The 11,475-nt window shown below is 45.4% G+C and overlaps 1 protein-coding gene across 1 annotated transcript in view; it reads left to right on the top strand.

The window, feature by feature from the left end:
• DHRSX (dehydrogenase/reductase X-linked) overlaps positions 1-11,450 on the top strand; it is a 104,885-nt gene extending 93,435 nt beyond the window's left edge. The window contains exon 5 of the mRNA XM_032757956.2: positions 10,688-11,450. The gene's annotated coding sequence lies outside the window, so the exon portion shown is untranslated. The remainder of the gene's footprint in view (positions 1-10,687) is intronic.
• The last annotated feature ends 25 nt before the right edge of the window (positions 11,451-11,475 follow it).

Below are 11,475 nucleotides of genomic sequence, written 5' to 3' on the forward strand. Positions count from 1 at the left end.
TTCCACCGAAGGCGGTGACTCACTTGCCCGGAAATGGTACCTTCCACTGAAGGCGGTGACTCCAAGGTCACGGGGATCGTAAGTTGAGGCTTTGAGACACAGAGGCTGATTCGGTAACAGTTTTGTGCTGAAACTTCCACTTTCAGGAGGGGTATCACCAAGTTTGCTGTTTTTGCATCAAACATTGAGTCCCTTAAGATGCTTTCATTTTCTGAAACAACGTTTCTCAGCCTCAGCACTGCTGGCATGTGTGGGCTGGAGGATTCTCTGGGGAGGGGCTGTCCTGTTCACTGTAGCGTGTTGAGCAGTGCCCCTGGGCTCCACCCGCCACATACCAGGAGTACCCCCACAGTTGTGATAACCAAAGCTGTCCTCAGATATTACACAGTGACCCCAGGGGAGAAAAATCACCTCGAATTGAAAACCACTGTCATCGACAGATAAATGATAGTGATAGCTGGATATAGACACATGATACACAGATAGATAAAGATTATTGATAAAGAGATACGGAGATGCTAAATGATAAATAGATGTGGATAGAGACACAGATACAGGATAAATAGCTACATAGATAGGATATGATAGATTGAAAGAAGGACAGATTATTGATAGATTGATAGATGGTTGATAGTTAAATAGACAGAATCTCTTATGCCCAGCCATTACCTTGATGTCAGAGTTTCTCAACTTCAGCACCGCTGACATTTCAGACTGGTGGACTCTCTACGGTGGGGCCATCCTGGGCACTGTAAGGTGTTGAGCAGTGTCCCTGGGATCCACACACCAGAGGCCAGGATCTCCTCCATCAGCTGGTGACAACTAAAGATGCCTTCAGATGTTAGGCAGTATGTCCTCAAGGGCAGAATTTTCCTTGGTTGCAAACCACTGCCACAGATAGATAGATGGATAGATAGATAATGATAGGTGGGTGGATGGATGGATGGATAGGTGGATGGGTAGATGGATGGATGGCTAGGTGGATAGATACATGGTGGGTGGATGGATGGATAGATAGGTGGATAGATAGATACATAGAATATAGATAGATATACATGATAGGTGGGTGGATGGATAGGTGGATGGGTAGATGGACGGGTGGATGGATGCATAGGTAGGTGATAGGTGGATAGATGATGGTGATGATATAGTTAGACACATGATGGTGATGATAGATGGTAGATAGATGATGGTTAGATAGATGATAATGAGAGATAGATAATAGATAAAGAAAATTGATAGGTAGATACAGATGGATGCTAGGTGATGGCCAGATGAGACATAAACAGACAGAGCCTCTCATGCTAAACCAGAGTTTCTTGACCTCAACACTATTGCCATGTGGGATGGATAATTAGGAGGCTGTGCTGTACAGCATCCCTGGTCTCCACCCACTAGATGCCCATAGCATCCCTACCTTGTTATGACCACCAAAAATTTCCCTAGATATTGCCAAGTGTCCCGGGGTTGGGGGAGGGGTGGTGGTGGTTAGGGAACAGAACCACTCCCAGCTGAAAATCACTTCTATAGAACGAGGTATTCTTTGCATGTAAAAAATATCAGAATGACTCCCCTGACCATAACATACCAGAGAGACACACACACACACACACACACATCTACACCATGGTGCTGACCCCTAGCTCTGCATCAGGTGCAAAGCAGAGCTCTGCATGCATTCTGGTCACGTTCCAGCAGGCACTGAGTCTGTCCTTCCCACCTCCAGGACCGGAGGTACCGCTTCTAGGGATTTAAATCTGTCAGTGTGAATCATCACAGAGACACCAAAGCCGCAGCATCGGGCAGCATTCAGGGATGAGGCACGGTCATGCACATAGATACAGGAAATGATCCCAGAGGATCTGGGGACGTCCAGCACCCCGGTACTGAGAAAGAGGCTGCCACCGTGATGCCTTCCGTGAAGCATAGAGCTGCAAGTCCATGCTACGTCTATGCAATAAGTACATAATACATAATGCAAGTCCATGCTACGTCTATGCAATAGGTACATAACACATAATGCAAGTCCATACTATATGTATGCAATAGATACATAATACAAGTCCATGCTACATCTATGCAACAGATACAGAATACATAATGGAAGTGCATGCTACATCTATGCAATAGGTACATAATATGTAATGCAAATGCATGCTATGTCTATGCAAGAGACACATAATACATAATGCAAGTCCATGCTACGTCTATGTAATAGATAAATAATACATAATGCAAGCCCATGCTGCCTCTATGAAAGAGGTTCACTTGGCTGTGTTAATCCCACACGTCTTTATTTTTCAGGCAACGTGAGCTTAAAGGAGGGCATTTTGGGAATGGAGGCTTGCACGTAGAGAATGTTAAGAGTTTCTTTTACTCCTGGGTGTGACTTCGGCTGACCCCCGAATTCCAGACATTCCTTAGTTTAAGAGCAGAGCACAACTTGGTCATCCTAGAGAAGGAAGAATTTGGCATTTGCCTAACAAACAGATAAGGCAGATAATAGAGGCTGTTTCACCAAGATGTCCTGCGGTGAACAGCCGGTTCTGAGAAGCTTCAGGACAAAATACTGTGAGGGAATCATGCAGAGATGCCACTAAGCTCTTATTTTTTATTTTCCAACTTCCTGGTTTTCTTTGTTGGAGGAGATCTGGAGACAATCTGGTACACAAAGACAGTAAGAACTCAAGAAAAAGGCAGGATCTCGGCTCCTTATTCAGACGGAGGAATGGAGTTGGATAAAAATTACTGTACTTGGCCGGGCACGGGCACAGTAACTCACGCCTGTAATCCCAACACTTTGGGAGGCTGAGGCAGCTGGATCACGAGGTCAGAAGTTCAAGGCCAGCCTAGCCAACATGGCGAAACCCCATCTCTACTAAAAATACAAAAATTAGCTGGGTGTGGTGGCACACACTTGTGTTACTTGGGAGGCTGAGGCAGGAGAATTGCTTGAACCCAGGAGGCAGAGGTTGCAGTGAGCCGAGGTTGTGCCACTGCATTCTAGCCTGGGCAACAGAGTGAGACTCTGTCTCAAAAAAAAAAAAAAAAAACAAAAACTGTAATTCACAGCTTACAGTGTTAGCCCAGGGCTGATGCTTTAGACCCTCAAGTCACCCTAGGACAACAAACCACCCTACTTATAGCCTCTGCTTCCCATTAAATTCTCCTTCTCCAAACCTCATGTCCGCTGTTTTGTGAGAAATACTAAGAATTAATTGAGAAGACCCATGAATGTACTTAATGAAGAATTTATTCTTCCCACAAATATTGTCAACTATGAGCCAGATACTGGTTTTTCACCTGAAATGGAGCCAGGATTAAAAGGGAGAGAGGCAATGGGAAAGGAAATCTAGACACAGATATGAAACAGGAATGGAAATGGACCTAGGTACAGATATAGATATGGGCATAGATATGTAGATAGAGAGAGATAGAGGCATAGAAATGAATATGGAAACAGGTGTAAAACAGATACGGTCATAGATTCAGATACAGAAAGAGACATAGACATGGATATAGATACAGAACTGGGTCTGGATACAGATGTACATAGATATATAGGTACATAAGATTTATAGATTTGAAGATGATAGGTAGATGATATAGACAGATAATAGCTAAACTAGATAACCGATGGGCGACAGAGAAATAACAGATGAGATACATAGATAATAGATGATAGTCATATATAAGAGATAGATTTGCTGGGTGCGGTGGCTCACACCTGTCATCCCAGCATTTTGGAAGGTCAAGGCAGGCGGATCATGAGATCAGGAGTTCAAGACCAGCCTGGCCAACATGGTGCACTCCTGTCTCTACTAAAGATACAAAAAATTAGCTGGAAATGGTGGCATGCACCTGTAATCCCAGCTACTCAGGAAGCTGAGGCAGGAGAAGCACTTCAACCAGGGAGGCGGAGGTTGCAGTGAGCCAAGATCACACCATTGTACTCCAGCCTGGGCGACAGAGCGAGACTCCGTCTCAAAAAAAAAATAGATTAGATGATTGACAGATGATAACAGATAGGTAGTTAGATATGCATAGATAGGCAATAGATGACAGATGGATATAAATAATAGACATAGATTTGATGACATAATAGATAAACATATTACATGATTAATAACTAGAAAATAGATATAGATTCATTGATTGACATTAGATTAGATAATTTAGAGATAGAGACAGATAATAGATGAAATACATATAATAGATGATGGATAGACAGATGATATACATAGATAGGCAGACAGATAGATGATATAGACAGGCAGACAGATGACAGATATAGATAGGCAGACAGATGATAGGTAAATAGATATGGATAGGCAGACAGACCGATGATAGATATAGATAGGCAGACAGATAGAATATAGATAGATATAGATAGGCAGACAGATGATAGCTAGATAGAGATAGATGATAGATTAGATACAGATAGGCAGACAGACAGATGATAGATATAGATAGGCAGACAGATGATAGACGGGCAGACAGACATATATAGATAGGCAGACAGCCAGATGATAGATGAGCTACACAGATGATAGATGATGGATAGACAGATAATGGAGAGATGATGCATAGATAGATATAGATACATAGATGATGATAGGCAGATGGATATAGATAGGCAGATAAAGGATAGATGGGCTACATAGATGATAATAGATAATAGATGATGCATAGATAGATGGAGACATAGATGATAATAGGCAGACAGATGAGAGATTGATAGATACATACATGATGCATAGAGATCATGGAGAGATAGCTATGTAGATGATAGAGAAATAGATGGATAGATAGATAACACATAGCTAGATAGGTAGGCAGATATGTTGGTAAACAGATAAATGGATAGGTAGATGGATAGATACAGGTGTAAATGCACGTAGATGTGACTGTGGATGTGGAATGAGACACAGGCATAGTCACAGACATGAATATAGCCAGAGAATGTTGAGAGTCAAGAAGAAAGCTGAAGGAAGGTACCAGAGAGAAGCTTCTAGAGAGTGGTGAGAGAGGCTAAGGGAAGGGTTGACCCTGAAGCCAAAGACCCTCTTGATGAGAAGGTGACGGCCACACGGTTTGGGGGGGGTGGTGAGAGGAGAGTACTCCAATCAGAGGGAACAGCACACACAAAGACCCCCAGGCAAGAATCGACGTAGGGATTCCAGGAGCGAGAGAGGGGGCACTGTGGCCAAATCCAAGAGTCACTCCTGCATGTCAGGGCGCTGGGCTGAATTTCATTCCAGGAGCCGGGGGAGGCGGAGGTGCTGGAGCCGTGGACTGACATTGCCCAGGCTGGACAGGGCATCTAAGCATCTGGGAATTGAGGGTAACACGGGGCATGAACAGTGAGGAAGGAAAGGCGAACTGTTGGGGTGTGGCTGAGAGTAGAGAGACCAGATAAAAAGGAGGGAAGGGCCGGGCGCGGTGGCTCATGCCTGTCATCTCAGCACTTTGGGAGGCCAAGGTGGGTGGATCACAAGGTCAGGACAAGCCACAGACAAAACCTCTCAGACACCAAGTTGTAGAAGGAAGGGCTTTATTCAGCTGAGAGCATCAGCAAGCTACTGCCTTAAAATCCGAGCTCCCCAAATGCACAATTTCTGTCCCTTTTAAGGGCTCACAACACCGAAGATTTCACATGAAATAGTCGTGATTGATTTGAGCAAGCAGAGGGTACGTGACAGGGGCTGCATGCACTGGTGGTCAGAGAGAAACGGAACAGGGCAGGCAGTTTCACAATGTTCTTCTATACAATGTCTGGAATCTATGAATAACATCGTTTTCTAAGTTATGGGTTGATTTTTAACTACTGGGTTTAGGCCAGGCAGGCCCAGGCCTGGTTTCGGGCCTGGCACCGGGCTGCCTGTCTTTGGTTTTACTTCTTTGTTGTTTCTTCGTAAAACAGGTACTGAGTATATAAAACAATATAAAACAATGTCAGAGGGTCTCTCTCTTCCTTCGAGGATATCGAGACAATCCTGGCCAACATAGTGAAACACCGTTTCTACTAAAAATACAAAAATTAGCCAGGCGGGGTGTTGGGTGCCTGTAGTCCCAGCTACTCAGGAGGCTGAGGCAGGAGAATCGCTTGAACCCAGAAGGCGAAGGTTGCAGTGAGCTGAGATCGTGCCGCTGCACTCCAGCCTGGTGACAGAGCAAGACTCCATCTCAAAAAAAAAAAAAAGGGAAGTTGGTGGCTTAGGGGAGGGAACAGAAATTGGAGCCCCGTGGCTGAGTCTTTCGACCACCCTGGGGGCACCACGCATGGCTGGAGCCTCCAGGCATTTGATGATGATGGAGCTATACAGGATGTGTGTGTGTGTGTTGTGTGTGTGTGTAGCTTCTGACCTCTCTGAAGCTGCAGGGAGTGTCTTGCACACAGAGGGTCTTGTCGTCAGCTTGGCACGAGTTCAGATCCCAGTGAGATACATGATAAAATGACCAACCCAACCTGACACCATATCACGCTGGGATAATTTTCTTGTTTTTTCTTTTAATTATACTTTAAGTTCTGGGGTACCTGTGCAGAACGTGCAGGTTTGTTACATAGGTATACACGTGCCATGGTGGTTTGCTGCACCCATCAACCCGTCATCTAGGTTTTAAGCCCTGCTTGCATTAGAAATGGGGTTTCACCATGTTAGCCAGGCTGGTCTTGAACTCCTGACATCATAATCCACCCACCTCAGCCTCCCAAAGTGCTGGGATTACAGGCGTGAGCCACCGTGCCCAGCCTTTATTGCTCTTTCTATGTAAAACCAGAAAAGCCAAGAAAGCTATTTCCCATAATGACATGCCCAAGTCCTAACCCCCAAAAACTGTGAATGTGAACTGATTTGTGAATAGGGTCTTGGTAGATGCGTTCACGTTAAGGATATCAGGACAAGATCATCCCAGGTTCAGGACTGATGTACACTTCAAACTTTCATTCTATATTTTCACACAAGTAGTGTTGTTTGGCTCTGAGAATCACTTTCATTTTTATTTCCAGGAAATTTCATATCGTTCTCTTCAATTCAGTGAGTGCAAAAGAAGCAAGACAAGGAATGATATAAAATTACTCCTAATAGAAAATTCACTTTTAATCTTGCTTAAAACAAGTTTTTTTGTTTGTTTTTGAAACGGAGTCTCGCTCTGTCACCCAGGCTGGAGTGCAGTGGTGCAATCTCGGCTCACTGCAAGCTCCGCCTCCCGGGTTCACGCCATTCTCCTGCCTCAGCCTCTCCGAGTAGCTGGGGCTACAGGCGCCCACCACCACGCCCGGCTAATTTTTTTGTATTTTTAGTAGAGACGGGGTTTCACCGTGGTCTCGATCTCCTGATCTCGTGATCCGCCCGCCTCGGCCTCCCAAAGTGCTGGGATTACAAGCGTGAGCCACCGTGCCCGGCTTGTTTGTTTTTTTTGTAAAATGAAGGAGAGCTGAACTTCAAGGATGAGAATTTATTTCCACACAGGGGAGAAACACTGATTGGAGAAAATGTACAGTTGCTGTTTAGACACTTGAGCCTCAGGATCTAGAAAAGGTGCACCTCTCAGATGGGTCTTAAATTGGAGATGATGATATCTAATTACCTGGAGACGGGAAAGTACGTTCACTCAACGCTGAATGGTGCTACTCATCTGCAAGATTGTATAATGAAGTTCTGAAGACCGAGGCTGTACCTTCATCTGTTCTTTAACCAGTGCACACTTAACAAGCACGCCATGTTTAGCTGCTCAGCAGAGCTTCCTTCTTCAGAAACAGAGACGGAGTGCGGAGGCATTTTACAACCCAGGGGCCTCCAGCTTCATAGGCTGTCCTGTGGGGATGTGTGCTGTTACTCTGAGGATCAGCATTGGTTTTCCAGGTCCTTCATGAACATAACAAGTCAATGATAATAAGACAAGTTCCACTGCTGTGCCTCAGCTGAGACCAAAAAAAAAAAAAAAGCTGGAATCATTTAGAAATAATAATCCCAGGCCAGGCATGGTGGCTCAGGCCTGTAACCCCAACATTTTGGGAGGCTGAGGCCAGCAGATCACCTGAGGTCAGGAGTTCAAGACCAGCCTGGGCAACACGGTGAAACCCTGTCTCTACTAAAAATGCAAAAATTAGCCAGGCGTGGTGGTACGCACATGTAATCCCAGCTACTCTGGAGGCTGAGGCAGGAGAATCGCTTGAACCTGGGAGATGAAGGTTGCAGTGAGCCGAGACAGCGCCATTGCACTCCAGCCTGTGCAACAGAGTGAGACTGTTTCAAAAAAATAAAATAAAAATAAAGGCAGTCACAAGCATTGTACAAGCAGGAAACCCACAACATTTTGCTTTAGAATCTACAGGCTCTGCTTTAAAATTCCTCCTCTCTCAAACTCACGTTAAAATGTAAGCCTCAGTGCTGGATGGGAGGTGGAATGGGAGAGGTTTGAGCAACAGGCGATGGATTCTTCCTGAAGAGATCAATGTCCTTTCTTGAAGCATGAGTGAGTTTTTGCTCTATGGGTTCCCAAGAGGGCTCGTTGTTAAATAGAGCCTGGCGTCTCCCGTCTCTCTTCCCTCCCCTCTCTTTGTGTGGTCTCTGTACACATACCAGCTCCCCTTCCCGTCCCACCACGAGTGGAAGCCCCTGAGGTCCTGAGAAGAGACAAATGCTGGCCCTGTGCTTTTGTACAGCCTGCAGAGTCATAAGCCAAATAAACCTCTTTCCTCCATAAATTATCCAGCCTCTGGTGCTCCTTTCTAGTGACACAAAACCGAAGAAGACACCCCAGCTCTCTCTACCATGGGGTATTTATGTCACTAGTGATGACTGTCCCAATGAGGGGTCAGCCCTGCAGTTCCCACGAGACCACCTACTTCCCACTCCCCGTATGAGCTCAGAAACTTCTGGAAGCTGATGCACTCATGGAATGATAATCCATGTAATTTCTGCAATGAGATGTGACGTAGTATCATACTTACTTAAGTGATCCTGAATATACTCTGTGTGTTTTTCTTTTTTTTCTTTAATTTTCCATAACTTTTTGGGTTACAGGTAGTATCTGGTTATATAAGTAAGTTCTTTTTTTCTTTTTGAGACAGTCTCGCTCTGTCAGCCAGGCTGGAGCACAGTGGCATGATCTCGGCTCACTGCAACCTCCACCTCCCATGCTCGAGCAATTCTGCTACCTCAGCCTCCCAAAGAGCTGGGATTACAGGAGTGTGCCACCAGGCCTAATTTTTTTTGTATTTTTAGTAGAGACAGGGTTCCACCAGGTTGGCCAGGCTGGTCTCGAACTCCTGACTTCAGGTAATCTGCTTGCCTTGGCCTCCCAAAATGTTGGGATTACAGGTGTGAGCCACCACATCCGATCACGAGTGAGTTCTTTAGTGGTGATTTGTGAGATTTTGGTGCACCCATCACCCGAGCAGTACACATTCCACCCTATTTGTAGTCTTTTATCCCTTGCACCCTCCCACTCTTCCCCCCAAGTCCCCAAAGTCCATTGTATCATTTTTATGCCTTTGTGTCCTCAGAGCTTAGCTTCCACATATCAGTGAGAACAGACAATGTTTGGTTTTCCATTCGTGAGTTATTTCACTTAGAGTAATAGTCTCCAAAGGACATGAACTCATCCTTTTTTATGGCTGCATAGTATTCCATGGTGTCTATGTGCCACATTTTCTTTATCAATTCTATCATTGATGGGCATTTGGGTTGGTTCCAAGTCTTTGCTATTGTCAACAGTGCTGCAATAAACATACGTGTGCATGTGTCTTTATAGTAGCATGAATTACAATCCTTTGGGTATATAGTCAGTCATGGGATGGCTGGGTCAAATGGTATTTCTGGTTCTAGATCCTTGAGGAATCGCCACACTGTCTTTCACAATGGTTGAACTAATTTACACTCCAACCAACAGTGTAAAAGCATTCCCATTTCTCCACATCCTCTCCAGCATCTGTTGTTTCCTGACTTTTAATAAAGCTGGAAACCATCCATCTCAGCAAACTAACACAAGAACAGAAAAACAAACACTGCATGTTCTCACTCATAAATGGGAGTTGAACAATGAGAACACATGGACACAGGGAGGGGAACATCACACACTGGGGCCTGTCGGGGGGTGGGGGGCTAGGGGAGTGATAGTATTAGGGACAAATTTCTAATGTAGATGATGGGTTGATGGGTGCAGCAAACCACCATGGCATGTGTATACCTATGTAACAAAAACTGCACATTCTACACATATACCCCAGAACTTAATAAAAAAGTAACCTATGTAACAAAAACTGCACATCCTGCACATGCACCCCAGAACTTAAAGTATAATAATAAAAAAAGTAATAGTCTCCAGTCTCATCCACGTCACTGCAAATGCTGTTAATTCATTCCTTTTTGTGGCTGCGTAGTATTCCATGGTGTGTGTGTCTCTCTCTGTGTGTGTGTGTGTGTGTGTATGTGTGTGTCCATCAATATATATACGATGTCCAATGTTCTGGAGGCTACAGGCAGTAATGTCCATCAAGGTACCTACACACGTTGATGGACATTATTGCCTGTGGACATCAGAATCTTGATCCACACCTAGGAAATGACTGCATTCAACGTCAGGCAACTGGACTCCCTGCCAGACAGCAGCCATTGAGGACAAATAATAAAAGCCACAGTCCTCACCTTGCAAACTGATATTTGGACTTCTGTCATTCAAGGATGCTCTCGATGGTTCGTGTCTACTAGGCTTGGGAGAAAGATAGGCTCGTGAGAGGAGACATCACACTGGCACATCAGAGGAAGATGAAGCAAGAACAGGAAGGAAAAGGGTGTGGGAATACCAGCCAACGAGCTGCTGTTCCCAGTGGCACCTATGGAAAGATGTTTTGGAGGTGGAGAGATGAAAGAAGAGACACAAGCAGTTGAGCTGAGCAAGGAAGGAAGTTTTTGCAAGGATATTGCCTGCATTGCGGAGGACCAAGAATGGACAATATCACCAGGTGAGCCTCCTGGGAAATGCTGCCTGGGTGGCAGGTTCAGCAAAGCAAGGCAGGGGGAGAAAACGGCCGCCGCTGTCTCTCCGGGTTGCGATCCTGGGAAGTCAGGGTGCACGGGTTTACTGGGCTTTGGTTTCCTCAGAGGACTGGTTTTACTCACACACAGCACGAAGCCATAACACGAGGGGCTCTTTTCCCACCACAGGCATCAAGCTGAATCACTGCACACGCTTCCATTCCAGATTCATGTTCTCCAGAACTTACAGGTTGGGATGGGACCACTGTAACCCATGACCCCAAACGAGGGAGCTTACAAAAGCAGCCATTTAACCTCTCCCAGTCCTGGAGACTCCATCTGTGAAATCGAGGTGTCTACAGGGCTGTGCTCCCTGCAGAGGCTCTAGGGGAGAATTCTTCCTGCCTCTCCCAGCTCCTCGGGGCTCCAGGCATCCCTGGGCTTATGGCCCCATCACTCAAGCCTCTGCCTCCATCTCCACGTGGCCTTCTCC

This window comes from Hylobates moloch, unplaced genomic scaffold (genome assembly GCF_009828535.3).
Source record: "Hylobates moloch isolate HMO894 unplaced genomic scaffold, HMol_V3 SCAFFOLD_46, whole genome shotgun sequence".
Lineage (NCBI taxonomy): Eukaryota > Metazoa > Chordata > Mammalia > Primates > Hylobatidae > Hylobates > Hylobates moloch.